Genomic DNA, 26,563 nt, shown 5'->3' with positions numbered 1-26,563 from the left:
CATTGTTTGGGTGGTGGCCACAGGTCTGGTGACTTAAAGAAGGAAAGGTGGCCTGTGAGAGCACCTAGTACTCACCTCTCTACCAGAGAGTCTAGGGGCAAGATAGGAATAGGGCCAGATGATGCTGGCTGCTTTATACTGCCTCCAGGTCCCTCTAGGGGATTCAGTTGCAGGAAAGGTCTGGCGGCTTCAGGTCAGGGGACTAAAAGAAGGAAAGGTGGCCTAGGAGAGCCACCACTACATACCTCTCTCAATAGGCTTATTCTTAGGAATATGCAGTTCAAGGCATGCGTAAAACTTGTTAGTGGCAGGATTTACTGCAAAAAAATGGTATGTGAAATAGGAAACAGGACAGTTAGAAAAATACCAGGACTTCTGTTTCATTCAGGAGAAATTTGTGATATGTGAATCACTATTTGGAAGACATCTCAGAGAAGATAGTGAGTAGTAATTGGAGATCAGGGGAAAAGTTTAATCTAGGGATAAGAATTTGGAAGTCTTCTGCCTAAAGGTGTCATTTAGATTTTGAGAACTTTTGACATTCATTAGTGAGATTAGAAGAAATAAAGGAAGCCTGGCCAGCTCCCAAAAAACACAGCATTTTCAAGCAATGTTGAGAAAAGAAACTCAGAATGTCATTATACAGAAGGAAAATCACCGTGTGTGAAACAAATATATGACACCATTTCTGAGCCAAAATTACTGAATATGATTTCTTTATTATCTAATTTGACAGGAACTTTGAAAAAATCAGATGATTGTTAAACAAATTCTAGTAAAAATCATGGATTAAAAGCAATTCTGGAATAGGCAGAAGGGTGTTCAAAAGACAGCAATTTGAAATTAAAAGCCAAAAGGCTGGAAAGATGTCTCAGTTTCTAGGGTTGAGGCCTACTTGTCTTTACTCACCCATGTTAGCATGTCTATTGTCATTGTTTAGCTCATCTTTAGGCAGTCAAGTTGCTGAGGCTTTATGGATGTAGCTTGAAAAAGAACAAAGATGTGTGCATGGGAGAATAAGGAGAGGGAAAAGTGAAGAGAAATTTTTATATAATTATAAATCTCAAAAAAACGAAATGATTTTTTTTAAATGTGCACTTCCTTGTACTATGCTCCCTGCCATGGTTTTAGGAATTTCTACACAAAAATGTAAATGAATACTATTTACATCAATATTTATAATTACCAAACCTGGATGCAACAAAGCTACTTCCTTAAAATATTATTACAAATATTGCATTATTACAAATAATTTTTTATTATTAGAAAGAAAATTATTTTACATTTCAATCCCAGGTCCCTGTCCCTCCCCTTCTCCCCTACCCCCACCAACTAACACCCTACCTATCCCATACCCTTTCTGCCCCCCAGGGAGGGTGAGGCCTTCCATAGGGGTTCTTAAAAATCTGTCATATTTTTTGGGATAGGCCCTAGGCCAATCCCCTTGTGTCTAGGCTCAGGGAGATTCCTCCATGTGGGATGGGCTCCCAAAGTCAATTCTTGTTCTAGGGATAAGTACTGATTCACTACAAGAGACCCCATAGATTTCCAAGGTCTCCTCACTGACACCCACATTGGGGCTTCTGCATCAGTCCCATGCTGGTTTCCTAGCTATCAGTTTGGGGACCACGAGCTCTCCCTTGTTCAGGTCAGCTGTTTCTGTGGGTTTCACCAGCCTTGTCTGGACCCCTTTGCTCATTAGTCCTCCTTTTCTGCAACTGGATTTCAGTTCAGTCCAAGGTTTGGCTGTGGGTGTCTGCTTCTACTTCCACCAGCTGCTGGATGAAGGCTATACTATGGCATAAGAATTAGCCATCAATCTTATTATCAGGAGAGGACATTTAAGGTAGCCTCTCCTCTGTTAATTAGATTGTAAGTTGGTTTCCTCTTGGTAGCTCTCCAGACATTTCCCTAGTGCCTGATTTCTCTTTGAACCTATAATGTCTCCCTCTATTATATTATCTCTTATCTTGCTCTCTTTCTTCTCTTCTTCCCCCAACTCAACCTCCCTGTCCCATCATGTCTTCCTCACCCCTCCTCTACTCCCCTTCTCATCCTCCTACTTCCCTCACTCCCCCCCACTCCATGTTCCCAATTTGCTCAGGAAATCTTGTCCCTTTCCCCTTCTACAAGGGACCATGTATGTCTCTCTTAGGGTCCTCGTTGTTTACCAGACTCTCCAGCAGCGTGGTCTTCAGGCTGGCAATGCTTTACTCTATGTCTAAAATCCACACATGAATGAGTACATACCATGCCTGTCTTTTTGTCACTGGGTTACCTTGCTCAGAATGGTTTCTTCTAGCTCCATCCATTTGCCTGCGAATTTCAAGATTCCATTGTTTTTTTTTTTTTTTTTTCCCTCTGAGTAGTTCTCCATTGTGTAAATGTACCACATTTTCTCTAACCATTCTTCAGTTGAGGGGCACCTAAGTTGTTTCCAGGCTCTGGCTATTACAAATAATGCTGCTATGAACATCATTGAACACATGTCCTCTTTGTATGAATGTGCTTCTTTTGGGTATATGCCTAAGAGTGGAATTTCTGGATCCCATTGTGGTAGACTGATTCCCATTTTCCTGAGGAACACCCATACGGATGACCAAAGTGGCTGTAGGAGTTGCCACTGCCACCAGCAGTGGAGGAGTGTTCCCCTTTCTCCACATTCTCTTCAGCACAAACTGTCATTAGTGTTCTTGATTTTAGCCATTCTGACAGGTGTAAGATGGTATCTCAGAGTTGTTTTGATTTGCATTTCCCTGATGGCTAAAGATGTTAAACAATTTCTTATGTGTCTTTCAGCCATTTTAGATTCCTCTATTGAGAATTCTCTATTTAGTTCTGTATCACACTTTTTAGTTGGATTATTCGGTTTTCTTTGTAAATTTTGTGGTTGGTGAATATCTTTTCCCAATCTGTGGGATGTCCTTTTTTTCTTGTTGACTGTGTCCCAAAGGACACAGTCTTACAGAAGCTTCTCAGTTTCAGGAGGTCCCATTTATCAATTGTTGATCTCAGTGTTTGTGCTACTGGTGTCATGTTCAGGAAGTAGTCTCCTGTACCAATTCATTCAAGAGTATTTCCTACTTTCTCTTCTAATAAGTTCAGTGTGGCTGGGTTTATGTTGAGGTCTTTGATCCATTTGGAATTAAGTTTTGTACATGGTGATAGTACATGGATCTATCGGCAGTCTTCTCCATACCAGCATCCAGTTATGCCAGCACCATTTGTTGAAGATATAAAATTTTTAAAAAGATTTATATTAAATAAAATATTGTTTTATACCACAAGGAAATGAACAACCAAGATTTACTATAACATGGAAAAACTAAATAAATTTTACTAGAATACCAAATCCAATCTCAAAGAGCTACTTTTTAAATTAAGTGCTGTGTTTGGTGTGTGTATGTGTGTGGTATAATGCTGCATTTGTGTGTGCACATGAAGACTGGAGGATGGAGCCTGATGTCTGACTCTATCATTGCCCTCTTTATTTACTTGAGACAGGCTAAGATACATTTGCAAAGTGCAAAACACAGTTATTCTCTTACTTGACCCTAAAAGAGCTTGAATTATGTGAATACATGAGGCAATGCCTATTTTGATTTGCTTGAGTTCTGGAATCAAAAATCAAGTCTTAACAAGTTATAAGGTTTTTCACTTGAAATATGACATTAAAAATAGAATTCTAACAGAGGTGTCCATTATAGGTAGACACTGCTGCTCCAATAAGAATTATAAATCACAGTACATAACATAAGATACCTACCTATGAGTTATTGTGCACATCAGTTCCATTGCTTACCCTGCAACTACATAGTTAGTCCCTATTACTTAAACTACCATAGGCTTTGGTTGTAGGCATAGAAAAATTTATCTTAAATGACCATATAACACTTTTCTTGTTGGCTAGCTTTTACAGTGCCAGGAAATATTTTGCAGAGTGTAGAAAAAAAATGCGGAAACAGGTTTTCCTAGAACTTGACAATGCATAGTAAATTACTGACCTGACCTGCCAGACAACATGTGTTCCCTGATGCAATAGTGTCATGGTAGTTATGGAGTAGCTAACTGCTTACTGATTAGATATGAGGTTGACTCCATAGGAAGGAATTTCACATCTGGAACTAAATATCTTGGCAAATGCTCATCAGTGAAGAGGTGATAGGCCCTTGAATAGAATCTGCTAGGTTATTTTGCTCTCTGATCATAGTGTCAAATGCCTTTTAAACAGTGTATTTATAACATTAGGTTAAACTGCTCTCATCTTTGGTCATATGAATTCCTTTTGCAGTTGCTCAAGACCTGCACAAGTTCAAGCGAACCATATTGTGGTGTTACAGGTCAGGGAGGCACATACACCATGCCTTACTCCTTACTGAGGAGTTAATAACTGCTGAGGGAGATCTTCTTTGAGGGCATAATGATGGTAGATTCTTCTTACTCATATGGTTGCCTCCACAACCATGTATAGGGCGATAGCACCAACTGGACTTAGTTATCAGAAAACAGGAAAATAATGCATGAAGTTAGGCAGCGGCTATGTTGGGAAGATACAAGGGGTGTTGGATGTGGAAGTATTGTATTTTATTGTACACATGTTAAATTCTCAAAGAATAAAAATAATACATAAAAATAACATCTGACATGAACAAGGGGGAGATCATGGACCCCAGACTGATAGCTGGAAAACAAGCATAGGACTGTTCCAGACAACCTGAATGTGGATGTCAGTGAGGAAGCATCAGCCATCTATGGGGCCTCTGTTAGAAGATCAGTATTTATTCCTAGCACACGAATGGATTTTGTGAGCCCATCTACATAGAGGGATACTCTCTCAGCATAGACACACAGAGGAGGGCCTAGACCCTGCTCCAAATGATGTGACTCACTTTGAAGATCCCACTTAGAAGGCCTCACCCTCCCTGGGGAGCAGAATAGGGATGGGATAGGGGGTTAGTGGGAGGCAGGGGAAGAGGGGATGGAAGGGGAACTGGGATTGCCATGTAATACAAGCTTGTTTCTAATTTAAATAAAAATAGAAAAAACTCAGTTCCTTGTTTGCACTATGTGATGGCTAATGTTCATTGCCAACCTGAGAAGATTTAGAGTCATGATTGACAAAATCATGCCTGTAAAGGATTTTCTTCACTAGGCCATTTGAAATGGGAACAACTGTCATTAGTGTGGATAGTGCCCATCTCAGCGCCAGATATAAAAAGCTACCAGGGGGGAAAAAAGAACAAAAAAACTACTGCCTTTTTCCCTTTATGTTTTGTTGATGTTGATGTTTCCCTTTATGTTTTGTTTTGTTGATGTTGATCAACTCTGCTTCTGCAATCTCTCTTGTCACTGTCATTGTTGATGAGTACATCAATTGACATTGAAATTCATTATTTTTTGGTCTTTTAATATTGATTGAAAACAAATGGCTTTCCAAGACCTATCCAAGCCTTTCAGCATAAGATCAGGACCAGCGAAGTCTCAGTCTCATGAGCTGAGTGTCTACCTGTTCCCTGGCTCTCCAAGACGAGCCAGTGATTGTTGCTCCATCTAACATCATGCAGGCCAGTCTAACAAATCATCTTTTAGTATGTATTCATTCAGTGAATTCTATTCCTCTAGAGATCTTCAACTAAAATGTGACTAACACATATATTCTTACTCACTGGACCATCTCTTTTATGAACACATTCCTGTAAAAGTCAAATTATTGTGCCAAAAAAAGACTAATAGCTGCATGAATTTGAGGAAGCAAAGTATAATAATTGCAATATGAGAGATTATTTGACATCTTTTAAAATGTATATTCATTTTAGACAAGGGGTTTTCTTATGACATTTTCATGCATGTATATAATATACATGTTAGTATACATACATATGCATATGGAGAGATTGTATTTGGCCTGCTACCTACTTTTGTCACTCTCCTACTCTACTGATCTCCTTTTCCCCAATTAGTCTCTTACTTTCATTTCTGCTTTTTGTAGGAGAGATTCAACCCAATGACTTATTTATGGTTTATCTTAACAAAAATAGGGAGCTGACCAATAGCTATACCACTGAAGAAAATATCTTCCCTTCTGCGATTAAGTAATATTGCAAATATTTTCTTAGAGAGAGGTGGTGCCTTCTCAGAATTTCCCCATTCAAAGAATGTTGACATTCTCAATCTTGTGGAGACTGTGTTCAGGTAAACAAGGTAATGTAAGTACATGAGAAGAAAGGCCATGTCATGTGCAAAAGACATGCTTTTAGCACTAATCATATTACTACAGATTTAACAACCTCTGGATTCCTCTTCTACTATGTTCTCTGAGCTTGGCTGGCATGATAGAGAACTCCCTTTTTGGCAAAGTATTCAAAAATCACTTATTCTCACACTTTGATGAGCTAGGAGCCTCTGTATCAATGCTGCTCATTGCACAAGACAGATGCCCTGCTCAAAGATGTCAGCAGAATTGATATATGGGCATCAACATTAATGTTAGGAGGTAGAGTGACAGAAGCAGTACGTCCATTTAGTCAAAAGTAAGAGCAATTCCCCACGAGGGTCCATGAACTCCTCAGCTAAGTGATAAGTGACTCTCACTAGGTTTATCACAGTAGGATGAAAAGCACTGGAGCTTCAAATAAAGTGCAATCTGTGTTACAGTGTTTATGGTGAAAAATGAAACCATAGACTTTTGACACCCCTGTAACATATATATATATATATATATATATATATATATATATATATTGCTGAAACAGTATAAACCAGTGAAGTCAACTAGTGTGACCCAAATTAGTGTAGTGTCATAACAAATTTATCACTCTGGTCCAGAGAGCTTATGAAAGGGAAATGTGTTTGTATGTGTGTATGCATGTACATGTGAGTGTGTGTGTGTGTGTGTGTGTGTGTGTGTGTGTGTGTGTGTGTTTGTGTAAGTAAATGGGAGCACATTGAACTTTAAGCTAATATTTTCTTCTTTTTAAGATATTGTATCATGTACCCTATTTGGCCTTGATTCACAAGTGTGTTCCACACTTGGCTTATATTTTCAGTGAAACAAAATAATTTCAAAATAAAGACAAAAAGCTAAATAACTCAGACATCCAACATAGGTACACATATTTGCTCCTGTAGAAATTTGGTAGAATCTACCTAAAAGCATAATAATGAGTCCTGTGTCTGGGAAAGTTTCAGTGAAAAGGAAAGAAAGTGATATATGATTAATACATGCTTTATGTATGCATGGAGCCACACTAAATGTCACTAATAAGTTTAATTAGTATGTATTACTAAAACAATAAATGGATATACTATCTTTAATAATTTTACATCTGGGCGTGTTCTTGAATTTTTAATACACTGTTAATTGGAACTTTGCCAACAGTAGTATTTTAGGATTTTCTGGATTCAAAATTGGGCTATTGCCATTAAGCATCTCAAATCATTTGCATAGATTAAATTGTTTTAAGTTTCTTATAAGTAGTATTGTTCAAATATTTTAAATTATTTTTCAAATATTAAATACTATTTTAAAATCTGAGACATAAGTCACCTGTGTTTAGACTGTCAATAATTCAAATTTTAAAATTTACTTATGAATTATTATTTTTTACATTTCCTTACAAATTGTTATCCATATTCATTGACTGTGGGTAGGAAAGGCCCTTTTGCCACAGAATAGGTTTATGCTGAGAGGACAAATTGCAGGAGAGGGTTCTTTCCATCCAGTACCTGACATCTTGGAAGTAAACTCAGGCTTGCTGGCAAGCACCTTTACAACCTGAGCCCTGCTTGCTGCAAATCATAAAAGTTTTAACCTTTTACATTTCAGAGACCCAATTGTGATAAACATTTCTCTGAATCATATTTTTAAGATAACCAAATGATATACATGATTTATTACACCCCATTAAAAATTCACCCATCATTTTCTTCTGTTACTCTTTTGAGCTTATTTTCTTTAATTTGGAACAAATTTTCTTGGTTTTAATTTTTATTATTTAAAGCAGTTTTTAAACTTAAATATATTTTGTTTATATTCCTTCCCTTTTCTGTCTACATGCATACCCAACCTCAAATTCTTTCTCAAGAAACAAGCAAAAACACAATACAACAATAAAGTACCCTAAAACTAAGGAGACAAAATAAAACAACAATCACAGAAACAACAAATTATCAATATGTAACCAAATACAATCACAAAACAAAACTATGGAGTTCATTATTTAATGGTCATTCAGCTACCCCTGAAAAGATACCTACCTGGTGTTATTAATATATCCAGTGTCATTCCTTGGAGAAAACCGATTTGCTCTCTCCCAGTAGGTATAAATGATATGGCAACTGTTAATCTATAGCCTGTTGTCTAGGTTTTCCCTCATTCATTTATTCACTTTAAAAATATATAGTAACAAAAAAATCACAGTGAAGTTAGACAAGTCAAACTAACAGAAGGAAAAATAAGCTAGAGAACACATGAGAATCAGAGACCAATTTATTCACACACTCAGGAATCCTATAAAAATACTAAACTAGAAGCTATGATGTAAGTACAGAGAACCTAGTAGAGACCCATGCTGGCCCTGTGCATGCTGCCTCAGTCTCTGTGATTTCATGTGAGCTTTGCTCATGTTGATTTATAGGGCATTGTTAGCTCTAGGGGGTGGGGAGGATTTAATGGAGACATCCCATTTAGGACAGAGTGTACCAAGGTCTTTCTATCTGTGTTTTATGTTTGGGTCTCTGTATTTGTTTCCATGTGTTGATTAAGGAAGTTTGATGGCTGGGTTGGATGTTTGTGATTCATTTTTGGTAGTCTGCAGACAAAATTCCCATACCAAGTACTGTTGATACTGGAATGCAGAGGTTGAAGGTTCTATAGGCACCAGCTAAATAAACTGCTCCATGTTCAATGAGTTCTATAGGTGTTGTCTTCAGCAATGGGGCCTTGGTCTCAGTTTTTGGAGAGCAATATATTGTCTAGACAGCAGCCTAGGTTGTTTGGGTATTTCTGTGGGACCCCTGTGACCAATAACTCAAGTGGAATGTAACTCAGTCCCAGTGCTGGAAAATTAGTTTGATGAACATAAGAGGCTAGTTAGGAATCTGTCTCTTTTTAGTACTTAGAGACTTCATTAGTGCCACCTTCCTATATGTTCATAAATTTCCACTGTACTAGCATTAATACCACCCTCAAATCTCCCTCAATCTACCTGTTTCTCTCCAAACTTCCTCCATCAATCCTATTTCCCTTCCCTCTCCTCACTTGACCCTGCTATTCCCATCTCCCTAGAACCAGTCCACCCTTAAGATACACTCTATTTCTCCCTCTCAGGGAGATCCATGTATCTACCCTAGTCCCTTTCTCTACACCTACCCTCTGTGAGTCTATAGATTGTAGTTTGGTTATCATTTATATAATGGAGGCTTTATTGGGTGAATAGAGATGACCAGTTCGGACTCTGTCTCCCCCATAGTTTGGCAATATCTTTTAGATCGCCTTCACATACGTATATTGAATGAAAAAAATAATTAAAAATGAAGGAGGACATAACTACTCCAAAAACATAAAGGTTTATTATTGATATGTGGGAGAGCATAAGAGGAAGAGGGGTCTGAAAGAGTACAGACAGGACCTAGCTGGAAGACTGAACCTGTGGACCATGAGAGGAGAAGGGGATGGTGGAAGTGAAAATGCAAAGGCCAAGAGGCCAGGAGACCAAGAGAGTAACCAGGAACAGGGGCCTAAGAGGGTTGCCAAGAGAGTGACTGAATAAATGGTGGAGTTACATAGAGGCCGGAGGGCTGGGAGAAGGGAAGTCCAGTGCAGTACCTGGGCTACAGACTTCAGGATAATGGGACAGGTTATGGCAGGCACTGGAAGTGCTAAGAGAATGACAGCAAGCTTCTGATTTGTTAATAAGCCCCTCAGTTACTCTTTTTGTCCAGGGTTTGAAATCTAAGATATATATTTCAGAAAGTCATCACTTCATCAGGTTTCCATACTAACCTTCAAATGACTTTGAATTTTAGCTCTCTCTGCCCTTATTCACTCCCACAGTCCTCTCTCCCAAGTTGATCTTTCCATTCCAGCACCCAGCCCCTCCATCCATATCTGTCTATACTCTTTCCTTTTTATAATGATGTCAATTTGTTCCCTTTAGTCTCTTTTTATAGACTGCCCTCTGTGATTTTATTGTAGCTCAGTTATCATTGGCATACCAGCTAATATCTGCATATAAGTGAATACATACTATCTTATGTTTCTTGCTCTGGCATACATCAATCAAAATGAATTTTTCTAGTTCCATTCTAGTCCTGCAAATTTTTAGTAATACTCCATTTTGCAAAAGTTCCACATTTTAAAATCTATTTTTATGTTGAGGGACATCTATGTTGTGTTAGGAACTGTCCATATTCCAGAACCAGGGGTATCCTGAGCCTACCTTTAGCAACTCACTCAGCACCAGAAGCCTTATCATACCCGCCACTGTGCACATGTGCAAAGTTTCCTTCATACGGACCATGCCACCATGGCTTTTTCTTCTCTCTCTCCCTGTCTCTCTCATCCTTGCTCAGAAGTGGCCTTTCACCACCTACAATAAATCTCTTGCATGAGGTCTGTTGCATGATGTGATCTTTGTGGCATTCCTTTGAAAGGAGAGACCCTGGATACCTGTACCACTGACCACGCTCATTTGGAAAGGGAGAAAGTAAAGGAGCAGGCCAGTTGAAGTGTGCACACACACGTTACACCCCCTGTCTGGATGGTGCATCCCCCTGCTTCCCCCTTCAATGTCTGCTCAGAATCAAGTTGATGAACTGACTCATGTCTCCTAAGATACTGCAACACTCCCTTGGGTGGAGGTCCAGCTTATTACTCCTTGTTGCTAAACTGTTCCTCTCGTTGTCTATGCTATAAGAGTTTCTCTGTCTTCCGAAGCTTCCTATGCCTTTGGATCCCATCATATCATGGGCAGCTTTCTCTTTGCTCTAACCTGCTAAACAAGTCTGGGTCTTTCTACTAAATACACTTACTGGTTCCCCTTTCCTTTGCACTCTTCTGTCTATTTCTTACTACACCCTGTAACTCTGCATATTTACCCCTCAGCTACTTCTTAGAGCTTATAGGAACACCCCTGCATAGTGTACCATTTTGTGACCTGATCTCCCTTCATGGACTAAGATTTTATAGCTACTGCTTGGTCTTAGTACAGATCAGACATAAAAAAATGATACACTTGATTCCCAAATTCTTGCAGATTTTATCAATGTCTGCAATCACACAAATGATCTGACAGTCCTTATCTCTAAGAATCTACTTCCCAATATTAAATATATTTTATCTCTATGATTCCTCTGTAGTCTCTCAAAATCTCTCTTAGGACTATGCTGTAAACTCTATCTCAAGATTTGTAAGTTGTTTAAAATCTATAACATGTAAAAAGGGAGTTGGCTTTAAACTTATAAGTAAAGGCTTATAATTAAAATCTATACACAGGTGGTCTAATTTGCTACAAAATGTTACATATGATTCAACTCCAAACAAACACACACATTCACATGTTTGTATGTAAGTTGGATTCAACTCTCCTTCATTTAAAAATATAGCTCTACTAGGAAAACAGATTTGCTTTAGATAGCAACCATGTGGCTCCTCTCCATCTTCGTGGATTATTTCATCTAATGGAAACAGCCAAATGGCTGGCAGCTATTATTACTAAGGTTAAAGAATGCATGCCATGTGGCACAGAAAATCATTTGTAAAAATGCTTGGTCCTAATTTGCTAACTCTTTCTTATTGTGTCTCTTTTAGACTAAGGAAGCAACAATAAGTCTCTAAAATATTTTGGATTTTTTAAGATGATAAAAATTTAAGGTATATTTGATCCATAAGATTTATAAATTCCCAAGGTCTAATCAAGTTCACAACAAGTTCTTTGCCTTTGCTCACAATAAGCTTTAACTATTTGGATAAACTAAGTTATACAAAAACAAACAAACAAAAACCAAACCTGTGATGTTATATAATGGTACATCATGATTAAAAGTGGTATTTTTATAATAAAAGAGCTTCAGTTCAAAAATTGCTATATTTTTGTAAACTAAACCCACTGTAAACTGTTAAAGATAATTAAGATATGCAAATTAGTCACTTTATAAATGATCAAATTCCTTAATGTGCTCAAAACTATATTTGTAGCCAAATTAAGAATTAATGTAATTGATTACAAAATAAGCTTTACATAACCCCCTGGAAATCATTTCAAATTAAGCCTAAAACAAGTAACTAGAAACAAGCAAATATTTGTAGTTCGTATATACGTTATGGATAGATGGTCCTCAAACTCTTCAGGGTTCTGCTGAATATAATAGTTTAAATGTTTAATGGAAATCAGAGATATCTGCTCCTAGTAATGACTCTGAGGTCTCCAAAGAAGATGATGGGGTACAGAAAAACTCTACCTGGCGCCTGATATAAATGTCACCAAACAGGACACTGGAGAGTTGGTTACCCTAATTTTCCTAGACTAGGTAGATCCCCTATTTCCTACTCCACAGGAAGGTCTGGCAGATCTTTTGGACCCAGCGTCCAAAGACTCACAGTGCCCTGGGCCTCTACCCCCATTAACTTATATGCCATCATAGAGTCTTCATCTAGCAGCTGATGGAAGTCGAAGAAAATACCCACAGCTAAACACTGAACTGAACTGGGACCCAGTTGCAGAAAAAGAGGAGTGATGAGCAAAGGGGTCAAGGCCAGGCTGGTGAAACCCACAGAAACAGCTGACCTGAACAAGGGGAGCTCTTGGCCCCCAGATTGATCACTGGGAAATAAGCATGGAACTGATCCAGACCCCATGAATGTGAGTATCAATGAGGAGGCCCGGGAATTCGATAGATCCTCTTGTCGTATTTATCCCTAGCATAGGAATGGACTTGGGAAGCCCATTTCAGATAGAGGGATACTCCCTGAGCCTAGACACATGGGGGAGGGCTTAGACCCTATCCCAAACTATATGACAGACTCTGAAGATCCCCCATGGAAGGCCTCACTCTCGCTGGGGAGCAGAGATGGTATGGGATTGGTAAAGTGTTAGTGGGGACCAGGAGAGGAGGGGAGGAAGAAAGAACTGGGATTGACATGTGAAACAATCTTGTTTCTAATTTAAATTTTAAAAAATGGAGAAAACAAAAAGACTACCACAGAGGAACCCAGGGTGATTATTTTTGGTAGCTAAGAGGTTTCAGTGACTTTTAATAGATTCTGGCGATGCTTTGTCTGCACTTCTTGCTTAACCTGGTGGAAATTATCCTTTGCAGGTCTCTGAAGGTGTTGATGACTAGGCTTGTGATGCCTTTGCCAATTTAACAGCAGCAACCAAAGCTACAACTGCCTCCTCAGTTCTCTTCATGTGTAAAAATAAGGATCTCCTTTTCTCAGAGATAGTATTATGTCTAGACATATTTGTCTTGCTATCAGACTCAAAAAGAGATAAACTCACAAAACAGATATTAATATGATTTTTTTTTTACTATACGTTTATTAGAGGAACTCCCTTTACAATGACTGCTCTCAGGAATCTCAGACACAAACACCTGTGTCTCATGGTGAATGATTGGATAGAAACAGGGGTAAAATTTATGTAAGAACAGAAAACACAAAAAGTTAAAAATGTAAGTGGTAAGGATCTAAAAAGTGTTTTCAGGAAATGTAAATGCAAGTTATAAAGGTCGAAGAAAGTGTCTCCAAGTGTATAAATATGAGTTGTAATGATGTAAGAAAGTAGTTTAAGATACAAGTAAACATGTAAGAAAGTGTCTCCAGATGTGTAAATATAATTTGTAACAGTGTAAGAAGGCAATTTAAGATACATGTAAAAATGAACGATGTTTCAGATTTCTGTCTATGCTATTTTTATATAAAGACTTCAAAAGTTCTGTTTTCCAATGACCAATGAAGTTCTGATAAACTATTAATCTAGCTCTGGTAAAATAACATTATCATAGTCACAAGCTTAAGATTTTAAATTCCCTTTTGCTCTCTTCTAAGTAGAGTCTTAAGACTGCTTCTCTTTGTGCTAAAAACACGTGTCTAAACTCTAGACACCCAGCCTTCTGGATAGAGAAAAGAATGTTTGTGCTTTTAATGCAAAATCATTTATAGATCCCCTAGCTTCTATTATGACTCAAAGGAATGAGTCTACTGCTTTTCCTACAGTGTGCACATCAGTATAAATCACATACAGTGGTGATGCTAACATGTCTGAAAATTTTGTGTCTATTTATAAACTTAAAAAATTCTTGGGTGGACTGGAGAGATGGCTCAGAGGTTAAGAGCACTGGCTGCTCTTCCAGGGGACCTGAGTTCAATTTCCAGCAACCACAAGGTGGCTCACAACAATCTGTAATGAGATCTGGTGCTCTCCTCTGGCCTGCAGGCAACATGCAGGCAGAACACTGTACACATAATAAATATATAATCTTTAAAAAAAAATCTTGGGGCCCGGCGTTGGTGGGGCACGTCTTTAATTCCAGCACTCGGGAGGCAGAGGAAGAGGCAGGCAGGTCTCTGTGAATCTGAGGCCAGCCTGGTTTCCAGAGCGAGTGCCAAGATAGGTTCCAAAGATACACAGAGAAACCCTGTCTCGAAAAACCTAAATAAATAAATAAATAAATAAATAAATAAATAAATAAATAAATATTCCTGGAAGCTTTAGGAAATCAACTTAAATCCAACTCTCATGGGTCAAATGGACTCCATTTAAGCATTGCCCCCTAATCAGCTGGAAATTTCCCTGCTAGTATCAGAAAGCCCCGCCCCCTTTCTCCAAACTCTGCCCTCTCAGAAAATCTCCAACAAAGAAAAGGCTCCAAAGTCCCACTTCTGCATTCTTGGCTGCTGTGGCAGCTCCTTCCTTGTATTAGCCATTGGACCAAGACCCCTGCCTAAAAGCGCACTGTACTGGTACACAAAACCAGCTTATGGAGTACACTTGATCACCCCTCTCCTACGGAGTATTTAAGCTCCCTGCTTTAGTTTGGACATGTGACTTTCTCTGGGATCTGAGTGCTCATCTGGGAGTTGCTTTGCTCAAATACAGCTGTTCTTTTACTGTTTGAATTCAACTTGATCTTGCTTATTCTCTCGTGAAAACCTGCGATCAAATTACAGAAAACCTATTATCAACCAATTGCATGCTTCTCTACTGCCTATTTCACTTATCCTGAGGGTGGCAATCTACACTCCCGTTTCCCTGGTATTGGAATTCAACTTTTCCATCTCCTAGGACAATGGGCCTAAAACTTTCAAATGCACACCTAAGAAAAAAAAAATGCCACCTAAACTCCTTAACTTACCTTCTGTCCCTAAAATACATCTGTTGCAGCAATTTGCCAGCTTAAGGTGTTCCCTCAAAAAGTGCACCCCAAATAACTACAGAGTAGCTAGGCTCAGGTTGTCCAGCCTCTATTCCCCTACCTCCAGAAAGTCCTTCAGAGCTTGGACAACAAGTGAAACAGCCTGCTCTTCCCAGACTTGGCCAGCATCCCAGCTCCTTTGTGAGACCCCCATTCTTCAGGAAGCAATCTAAAGAGTATGGTGACCTCATTCCTGCCTCACCATCGCTACTTCCTATTTTCTCACCTTTTATAGTAAATAGAATGAAAGAATTTTAGGATCTGCCCATATTACAGAACCAGGTGTGCACCCAGCCTACATACAGCAAGCAACTCAGCACCAGCAACCATGTCATCATCAGCCACCAAATGTGACACATTTCCTTTGTTGCCAAGATACAAGTATCCTTTATAAAGCTCATGCCATCATAACTCTCCTCTGCCTTTGTCTCTTTCTCTCTCCTCCCTCATGTTCCCACTCAGAGTTAGCCTTTCACACCCAACATGAGGTCTGTTGCATGGTGTGATCTTCCCAGCATTCCTTGGACATCTGATAGATGTAAAATCTGTAACACATTGTTTTAAAATTCTAGTTATTACGAATAGAGCAAGGGGCCTTTTGGTAGGATGAAGCATCATTTGTGTGTATGTTGCCATTTTGGTATCATTAATCATCATTTTTGAATACATTGCCCTTTTGGTAGGATGAAGCATCATTTGAGTATATGTCTAAGAATAGCTTAAATTCCCATTTTCCTGAGAAACCGCTGAATTCTCAATAGAGGAAACTCAAATTGCTGAGAACCAATTAGAGAAAAGTTCAATTTTTTAGCCATCAAAGAAATGTAGTTACCTTTAGATTTCATCTTACACCTTTCAGAATGGCTCTTGTCAACAAAACAATGGACAACTCATGCTGATGAGATTGTACAATGCATGAAAAAATACTCATACATTAATGGTAAGAGTACAAGCTCATACAGCCACTGTGAAAATCAGTTTGCACCATATTTTATTAGCACTTATACTTGTTCTTTTCTAAAAGTTATTTTATAGTCTCATCCCCATGTCTGCAACAGAACACCTCTGCCAGTCTCCCCTGCCATCCTCTTCACATCTGCTGGGATCTGCAGATCTTCCCTTTTTACCACCATCCCCATACTTGTTGCTTTGTTCCAGTTTTCCAAAACATTCAGACACCCCAATAGCCACTCTTGCCAGGTCAAACAATATACTGCTGGCAGATCATACCTCTACTTCTTCTTGAGATCCAATCCCCGCAGTTGCATTACCACCAGTATAGCAGAAAAACCCCTGAAACCTCTCTCTCCTCTGTGTCCCCATCCCCAGTGGATCACAAATATCCTCTTTCCACAACCTTCCGTCCCCTAACTCATCCCATTATTCATGCCTCCAACACCATCAGACATTCACTGAGAACAGACCTGTCAAGCATGCCAGGGAACCATATCGGTGCCTTATTCAGCCATCATCAATCAGAGAGGCTTCCTCCTGCAACAGACAGAAATATGCACATAGCAAGATAATATGCTGGAGAAAAAGCTTGGCACAAACAGCTTTAAAAAAGATATCTCCATCAAACCCTTCCTTTCAGAACTCAGAAAACCCCACAGAAGAGGAAGCATAAGGAATACAGGAGACAGAGAATAACGAGGACACCAGGAGAGGAAGGCCCTCTAAAACCAATGAGCAAAGCTCCTATGACTCACAGAGATGGGAGCCGAAGTGGCAGGGCCTACAGGCATCTGTATCAGGTCCTCTGATTGTATTCTAGAGCTTTCAGTCTAGTATTCTTATGGATTTCACTGTTTCCTTTCCTGTATTTGGAATATTTAAAATACTTATGCTGTGACAATTTTTGAAAATTTACTAATCTTTAAGATTTCTTCAATTTTGTTTCACACTTTTCTCACAAATCCGTTTGCTTTGTAAATGTTTTGTAATGTAGATTACATGGACATAGAGTTTAAATGTCAGACTAGATTCCTTTTGGTCACCTTGTGTTGTTTCCATTATTTCTGCATTTCAACACTGCTCATTTCATTCTTTTGCCTTTTCACTTAATCACCCATCATATTTTGTGTTCCTCATTTGCCATCTGTGCATGGGGAAACAGGCCACTAACCCATTTATTCTCACTGTACTACCTGCAGCCATTCCTGCTGATGTAGATTCATGAATCTTATGTGGTGGTGGAAAGCAAAACCGAATCTGACATTAGCAGGACATCTCAGCACAAGGGGAAGAGCCATGCTATTTTGCGGGATTGTTTCGCTGCTCAACTGTGGTGACTGAGCCAGGATGCTCACAGCATAGTGACTGGCCTCTGTGTAAAATCCCTGCATCACTGGATAGACTTACTTCAAGGAGAGCTCTGGGCCCCAGACAAGTATCACCAAAATGACCAAAATGGTGTTCACTGATACAGCCAAAGAACGCTGAGAAGATTTAGGGCCAACACGCTGGTTTATTCATTATACTCTATGTATCTACATTTTCAGTAGCTAATCCTCCTGTTTAGGAGTGAAAAGCATGTTTATATACTTTTCCTTTCATTTTACTTGTCAATAATTATAGATAACACTAAGAAATATTGTTTGGGTAATCAGTTTGAAATTTTTTATCCTACTAATTACATAAAATATATCATTAAAATTGTTGAAAAAGCATTAATTCTGGATGACAATGGAATGAATTTATAGTTATTGGTTATAATTTATAATAAAAGCAAATATACAAATTAAATAGCTTTTCAGGAGATATTATACCTCCGATAAGCAAACAAATGCTTTCAGGCTGGGTACTAAGACTCTACAGTGCAAGGCAAGTGATTGGAGGGAGATTCTCTTCAAAGAAAAGACAAATCTCTGGGTAAAAAATGGAATAAAAAATTAAGGTGAATTATTGGTCTTAAGAAGTAGGACCATGTAACACAGGGATCATAATTGGATCTTCTTTAGTTTAGGAATATGCTGGAAAATTGCATTGTGAAGTGTATATGACATTGTGAAAGTGACCAGAGAAAAGCTCTCAAAACAATTTGGAACTAATTTGTCTTTCTAATAAGATTTTATTTTTTTAATGTATTCAAGAGAAAGAACTTATTTAGAACAAAAATATGCTGTTAAGTTGATCGTAATGTCTTTAGCAGTTAAATGGAAACTTCAAATATATTTCCCTCATAAGACTACCCTTTATCCTGGTGTACTGCCATTGAGCATTTACATTTTAATCTTCTGCAAAAGTTTTTGCTATATAAATGTGCATGTATCATGCCTTGTATTACAAAAAATGACATAGCCAGGTCATACTATGTGCTACAGAAAGGGCTTCATTATGTCTTCATGCATTAATATATTCCTAGCTTATAATGTTATAGTATTCTAGAACATACAAGGATCAATATAAGGAATTTTATAATATATGCTAATTTTTTGGAAAACATGTTTTATTTTAAAATTACAGTTGACTTAAGAGCTTGTGGGAGATTTCTAAGTTCAACAAAGTTATACATATCTGTTTGTACTTATCAGTTTTATTTATTAATATATTTTTTATGATTAATAATCCACAAACCATGGAATTGTCTAAAAAACATCAGCAGATAACATTTCTTTGCTCAACATATACTTTTTGTAAATCAAATTAAAATATAATAATATTTTTCTAAGAAAAATCCAAATTGAAACTAAGTTAATATTTTGATTATTATTCCACAAATCATGGGATTCTTTCTCAAAGTATGTGACATATTACTCACTTTTGAGAAACAATGATCTAGGTATCTGTAAAACACAAATAACCACACTAAAAGGAATTTGCTCTGACTCTGATTTTAGGAAACCTAACAATTCACCTAGGATTTGGAGAATGACTTGCTCTAGCAAATATGCTAATAAATCATAAACCACTTAAGTATTTGGTGTATATTACATTATTAAATTTTATATCTTAGTCAGAAAGATGAAGAAACAATTAAGATTGCTTGCTGTTCTTGGAAGGACTAGAGTTATGTGACCAGCAACCATGTCTGTCAGCTCAAAAGCACTGTAGCTCCAGATCTACAAGATCAATGTTCCTTCTGTCCTCCATAACTACCTTCACACCGATGTCCATACACACACACATACACAAATGAATACAAAATAAAATAAAATTCAATACGTATTGATGACTAATGTTCTTGATGCCTTTAGCACATTAATAAACCCTTAATTACATATCTAAAATACTTGCAGGTGAGTTGATACACTAGTAATATCTCATTTTATAGAAGTTTAAACTTTTAAAAAACCTTAAATTATATAAATTAATTTTAAATATCAATCAAAATAGTGTTTTAAATTGCATATATTTTGATAAACAAGAAACAGCATACTTTGGAATATATTCTTTATGTCATCTTCCAGTCTTTTTTAATAGTGTTTGAAATTTGCTTTTCCAATTGACTTTTTTTTCTAAAACCCAGTAATATTCTCATGCTTAATTATTTGTTGGAACACTATGAAAATGGAAATTACCTTTGTAAATTATACATTTGAATATAGTCAGCTTTAAGATGACTTTATTCTTTAATTTTAATAAATGATTAAGTTGTTAGAATTTGCATACTATAGGTGTTTCACTGTGATATTTCCAATGAATGTACAAATTAGGCATCTGGTTTTTCTTTCCTCTTCTTCTCTTCCCCAGATAGCAGAAGAAGTTCCAGTCCATAGTCACAATTCTTTTATTTGACAATTATTGTTTTAGTTTCAACATGTGTGAGGAAGCGTTTACTACTTTTCTTGTTTTGAAATCATATATGTCTGGTTTATTTTGCTTAATATGGTGCACTACAACTCTACCCACTTTTCTACATATAGTAGGATTTCATTTTTTTTCTGAGGCTAAATGATACTGTCTTCCATATGGATCACATTATCTTTGTCTTTCATTTGTTCATGGGAACCTATCTAACTTCCATAGCTTAGCTAGTGTGCACTGAAATGAACATGAATATTAGAGGTCACTCTTTTATACTGATCTCATGTCTGTTAGCTATATACTTAGGAACCTGTCAGCTGAAGTGTGTGGCAGTATGATTTCAATTGTTTTCCAGGACCCACTACACTGATTTCAACAGAGTTCACACTAACTTATATCCCCACCACGTCGGTAAGTATACCTGTTATCCACTTCTGTGTCAACCTTATATTTCTTTCTGTTTGTGAACCTAAGTATAGTGAAATTATAGTTTATTTCAGCTTTGATTTTATTTAGGTGACATTGATATTAAAACTTTCATGTATTTATTGACCACATGAAGTTTTTCTTTGATCTCACTATATTTTTCACTTCTCTCTCTCTCTCTCTCTCTCTCTCTCTCTCTCTCTTCTCTCTCTCTCTCTCTCTCTTCATATTGGAGAAAGGTTCTTCTCTCATCCTGACCACATTTTCCTTCCCTTCACTCCTTGAACCTTACCTCAGGTCCCCCTTCCTACCAATCCACCCCCATACCGTCACCCTTTAGCAAGGAGCAGACATCAAATATAAATACACCAAACCAAAAAAAAAAAAAAAAGACAAAATAGGATAAGTTAAGGCAAAGTCCCTCACACCAAGGCTGGACAAGGCAACACAATATGAGGGAAAGAGTCCAAAGAATAGGCAAAAAAGTTAATGACACACCTGCCAACACCCAGTTATACATCCAACAAAACACTAAGCTAACAGCCACAACATACATGCAAAGGATTTGGTGAAGATCCCTTGCTTAACACTTCGTCTTTGTGAGTCCTGCTTAGTTGATTCACTGGGCCTTGTTATCATGGTGTCCTCCATCTCCTATGACTCCTTATAATCTATCCAACCTTTCTTCTAAAGTGTTCCTTGAGTTTGGAGGGGAGTACTCTAGATGGAGACTGCCAGTTTGTACTCTCTTTACATATACTGTCTGGATGTGGGTCTCTTCATCAACTCCCATTTTCTGTTATGGAAGCCTCTGTGATGAGAACTGGACAAAGCAGTCATTTATGAGTATAGCAGAATATCTTTAAATTAATTTTATCTTTAGACCAACCATGTTTGATTCTACCCTAGGTCTGTGGGCTATTGGGTCTCTGGTTGCTGGCCATCCAAGCAGTGTCTGGCCTGGGCTTCTTCTAATGGAGTGGGCCTCAACTTAAATAAGAAACTGATTGGATATTCCCACAAATTCTGTGCTACCATTGTCCCAGCATATCTTGAGGGCAGGACAGATTGTAGGTCAAAAGGTTTGTGGTTGTATTGGTGTCCAATTTTCTCTTTCAGGAGTTTATATAGTACTTTACACACAAAAGAGACTAGAACTTAAGGCTGAAGACCCCATGCAGATATCAGCTTGATCTCTCTATATTCATTGAGCTGTGTGAATGTTGTCCTTGGCGATTGGGACCAAGCTTTCAGTATGATGAGAACAACCCTCTGCCCTAGGTAGACTGGGATTGTTTGGGGACTTCCATTGGACCAACTTAGCCAAAAAGTCAACTCAATGCAAACCAGTTGCATCACTGAGAGCCTTGCCTGGCTGTAAGGGATGTCTAGTTGAGACCCTTATCACACATTTTTACTGTTAATCCTACTGATCCGTAAACATGGGAGATTTTCCATCTTCTTATACCTTCTTCACTTTCTGCAAAGACTTGAAGGTTTTGTCATTCAAGTCTTTGCATGCTTGTTTACAGTTACACCAAGATAATTTATGTTATTTGAAGCTACTGTGAAGTGTTGTTTCCTAAGCTTCTTTATCAGTCTGATGATCATTTTTACATAGGAGGGCTACAGATTTTTTTTGAGTTAGTCTTGTAGCCAACCACTTCACTTAAAGATTTTTCAGCTTTGAGAATACTCTAGTTGAATTTTTCCAGTCACTTATGTATACTATTATATCATATGCAAATAAGAATGCTTTGATTTCTTTCTTTCCAATTTGCATACACTCAATCTCCTTCAGTTGTCTTATTGTTCTAGTTCAGCAGTTCTCAACCTGTAGGTCAGACCTTTGGGGTCAAATGGGCCTTTTACATGCATCACATATCAGATATCCTTTGTATTAAATATTTATTATTCATAACAGTAACAAAATTACAGTTATGAAATAGTGATAAAGTAATTTTAAAGTCGGGGACCCCACCACAAGTGAAACTTTATTAAAGTGTTGCATTAAGAAGAACTCTATTAAAGGTTTGCAGCATTAGGAAGGTTGAGATCTACTGTTCTAATTAAAGCTTCAAGTACTCTAATGAATAGAAATGGAGAAAGTGGACAACCTTGTCTTGTGTCTGATTTTAGTGCAATTGCTTTGATTTTCTCTCCATTTAATTTGATGTTGAATATAGTCTTGCTGGAAATTTTCTGTCTTATGTTTAGGTATGCCCTTTTTTAGCTAAAAGCTCTCTAAGACTTTTATCATGAAGGGGCGCCAGATTTCTTTCAAAGGATTTTGAGCATATAATGAAATGATCTTGTGGTTTTATTATTTTGGTTTATCTATATGATATATTACATTTATTCAGTGTTATATGTTGAACAATCCCTGCATCTATGGGATGAAGCCTTCTTGATCATATTGGAAGATATTTTCAATGTGTTCTTGAATTCAGTTTGCAAGTATTTTATTGAGAATTTTTACATCTATGTTCATAAGGGAAATTGGTGTATGGTTTTCTTTCTTTGTTGAGTATTTATGTGGCTTCGGTATCAGGGTGACTATGGCCTCATACAATGTTTAGTAAATGTTCCTGCTGTTACTATTTTGTGTAACAAGTTGAATAGTAGAGGTATGTAAACAGAAATTCCTGTCCCACTTGGTCCCATAATCATTTAATCCTAAATAAACACACAAAGGTTTATATTAATTATAAACTTGTCTCGGGCTTTTTATTGGCTAGCTACCTCTTAACTATTAACCCACAAATATTAATCTGTGTATCTCTGCATGGGCCTTATCTTACTAAAAAAATACCCAGGCATTCTTTCCAGTAGCTACATGGTGTCTCCTAGACTCCATCTACTATCTTTCTCTATCCCTGTTTGGATTTCCCACCTGGATAAATCCTGCCTGTCCATTTACCAAAACAGCTTTATTCATCAACCAATAAGAGAAACATATATTCACAGCATGCAGAAGGGCATTCCCCATGAGAGCAGTATCAGCATTAACTCTTACTTGAAGTCTGTAGAATTCTATACTAAAACCATCTGGCCCTGAGCTTTCATTTTGGGGGAGTCTTTTAATGAGAATTTTATGTCTATTTAAATTCTTTTTCTGATCTTGATTTTCTTTGGTAAGTGGTACCTATTGAAAAAGTTATCCATTCCTTTTAGTGTAGTGAGATATTATTTATGATTTATTAAAATTTAACTGAGGATTCTAAAAAGCAAAGTCAGTCTCAAGCTATAGTGATCGGGCAGTGGTGATATGTACCTTTAATCCCAGCAGCCAGAAGCTAGGAGGTCGTGGTACACACCTTTAATCCTAGGACTCAGGATTAAGAGATAGACAGAGGTCTGTGAGACCAAGGCCACCCAGGTCTACAGAAAAGTGAATCAGTCTAAAAGACAATTATAGCTCACATCTTTAATCCCAACATTGGGGAAGTATATAAGATAGAAACTACCTCGCAGTAGAGACATTAATTCACCAGGCACACTTAGAAAAGTTTGCAGTCTGATGTTTGGGGAGAGCTTATGGAGACAGGAACAGCCTGAGGTAGAGGTAAGAAGATAATGGACAATTGCTTTGCTTTTCTGATATTTAGCTTGAAGCTTAAATTTCAATATCAGTCTCTTATCCATTTATTTATTCATGTTATACTTTCACATTTTCCAGTTTGGTAGAGTACTGCTTTGTAAAGCATATCTTTATGATTCCCTGGGTTTCCTCAGTATCTGTGGTTACGCCTCTTTTTGTTTCCAATTTTGTTAATTTGAATATTCTCTCTCTTCCTTTGAGGTAGCTTGGATAAGGATTTGTCTTTCTTGTTGATTTTCTCAAGAACCAACTCTTTGTTTCATTATAGTTTGTATTGTTCTCTTTAGTTGTATTTCATTAATTTCAGACTTCAGTTTGATTATTTCTTGCTATCAATACATCTTGGGTGTGCTAACTTCTTTTGTTCTAAAGTTTCTGTAGTGCTGTTAGGTTGCTAGTATGAAATCACTCCTTTTTTTTTTTTATTTAGCTGCTTAGTGGTATGAACTTTCCTCTTGGCACTGCTTTCATAGTGTCTCATGAGCATTGCAATGTTCATTCATTTTCATTGATTTCTAGCAAGTCTTTAATTTCTTTCTTCATTTGTGTCTTGACTAATGTTTCACGCAGTAGTCATTTGTTCAATTTCCAAAAGTTTGTAAGTTTCTGTAGTTCTTGTTAATAATATCCAGCTTTAAAATATGGTAGTCTAATAGGATACAAGGAGTTATTTCAATTGTGCTGCATTTGTTAAGGAAAACATTCTGTGAGGTGCTGAGGACAAGTGTTTAAGGTGTTTAACTTCAATTTTAATTAAATATCTGTTAGATCCTTTTGATTTATACTGTTATCTCCAGTGTCTGTGTTTAGTTTTTGATAAGTGTCCTAACCACTGATGATTGTTCAGTATTGAAGAAGTCTCCAACTATCAGTTTGTGATCATCAAGTTACTGCAATGCAGTGGTGTTTATTTTACAAAACTGGGTACACTTATTTTTGGGGCATAGATGTTAAGAGTTGAAATATTAACTTGGTGGATTTTTCTTTGATGAGTATGAAGTATTCTCTCCTCCCTCTCTTTTTATTAGTTTTGGTTTGAAGTCTACTTTATATATATATATATATATATATATATATATATATATATATATATATTTAGATGGCTAACCCAAGTTGTTTCTTGGATCCATTAACTTGGAACAACTTTTTCAAAACTATTGCTCTGGGGTCACTCCTATTCTTGATATTGAGGTGTTTCTCAGGTGTAGCATGAGGATTCATTCTATTTTTGCATTTATTCTTTAAGTCTATGTTATTTTATTGGGTAATTGAGGCCATTGATATAGAGAGATATCAATGACTAATGATTGTTCATTCCTGTCATTTTGTTATTGTTGTTATTGGTGGCTGTAGTGATGTCTGTCTGTTTGTGTGTGTATGTATGTGGGAGTGTGTGTTTGTGTGTGTGTGTGTGTGTGTGTGTGTGTGTGTGTGTGTGTGTGTGTATTTCCATTTTCTTTGTTTTGGTGATGTGAAATTATTTACTTAGTGTGTTTGGATGGGTGTAATTAACGACCTTAGATTGTAGTTTTATTTCTAGATTCTTCTGTAGGTATGGGATTGTAGATAGATATTGTTTAAATTTGACATTATCTTATTTCCTCCATCTACTAGTGTTTGAAAATTTTGCTGAGTATACAGTGTGTGATGGCATCTGTGGCCTTTTAGAGTCTGTGTCATATCTTTCTAGACCCTTCCAGCCTTTAGAGTCTGTGTCATATCTTTCTAGACCCTTCCAGCCTTTTGAGTCTCCTTTGAGAAGTCATGTATAATTCTAATATGTCTGCCTTTCTATGTTACTTGGTATTTTTCTCTTGAAACTTTTAATATTCTTTCTGTTTTGCTTGTTTAGTATTATGATTATTATGTGAAAAGGTAATTTTTTTATATTCTATTTGCTGCTCTGTATAGTTTTTGTACACTTATAGACATCCCTTTATGTTAGGATGATTTTCTTCTTTGATTTTATTAAAAATATTTTTGGTCCTTGAGCTTGGATTCGTCGTCTTCTTCTTCTTCTTCTTCTTCTTCCTCTTCTTCTTCTTCTTCTTCTTCTTCTTCTTCTTCTTCTTCTTCTTCTTCTTCTTCTTCTTCTTCTTCTTCTTCTCCTCCTCCTCCTCCTCCTCCTCCTCCTCCTCTTCTTCTTCTTCTTCTTCTTCTTCTTCTTCTTCTTCTTCTTCTTCTTCTTTTCATATTATTCTTAATTTTGGTCTTTTCAAAGTGTTCCAGATTTCCTGGATGCTTGGATGCTTTGTGTCACAAATATTAGATTGAACATCTTATTTGACTGATGTAGATTTTTCTTCTATATTATCTTCAAAACCTGAGATTCTCTGTTTCAGATCTTTTATTCTGCTGTTGAAACTTGCCTCTGTA

General features: G+C 37.2%; 1 long non-coding RNA gene across 4 annotated transcripts in view; it reads left to right on the top strand.

Annotated features, from left to right (window-relative positions):
* LOC113834355 overlaps positions 1-26,563 on the top strand; it is a 100,284-nt gene that overhangs the window by 56,967 nt on the left and 16,754 nt on the right. For 2 of the 4 annotated variants that reach the window (XR_003482832.2, XR_003482834.2), the window contains exon 3: positions 20,516-20,571. The exons of the other annotated variants lie outside the window; for them this stretch is intronic. This is a non-coding gene — a long non-coding RNA (uncharacterized LOC113834355). The remainder of the gene's footprint in view (positions 1-20,515; positions 20,572-26,563) is intronic. 4 annotated transcript variants of the gene reach the window in all.

This window comes from Cricetulus griseus, chromosome 2 (assembly GCF_003668045.3).
Source record: "Cricetulus griseus strain 17A/GY chromosome 2, alternate assembly CriGri-PICRH-1.0, whole genome shotgun sequence".
NCBI classification, from domain to species: Eukaryota; Metazoa; Chordata; class Mammalia; order Rodentia; family Cricetidae; genus Cricetulus; species Cricetulus griseus.
This window is presented reverse-complemented; position numbering and strand designations above follow the sequence as displayed.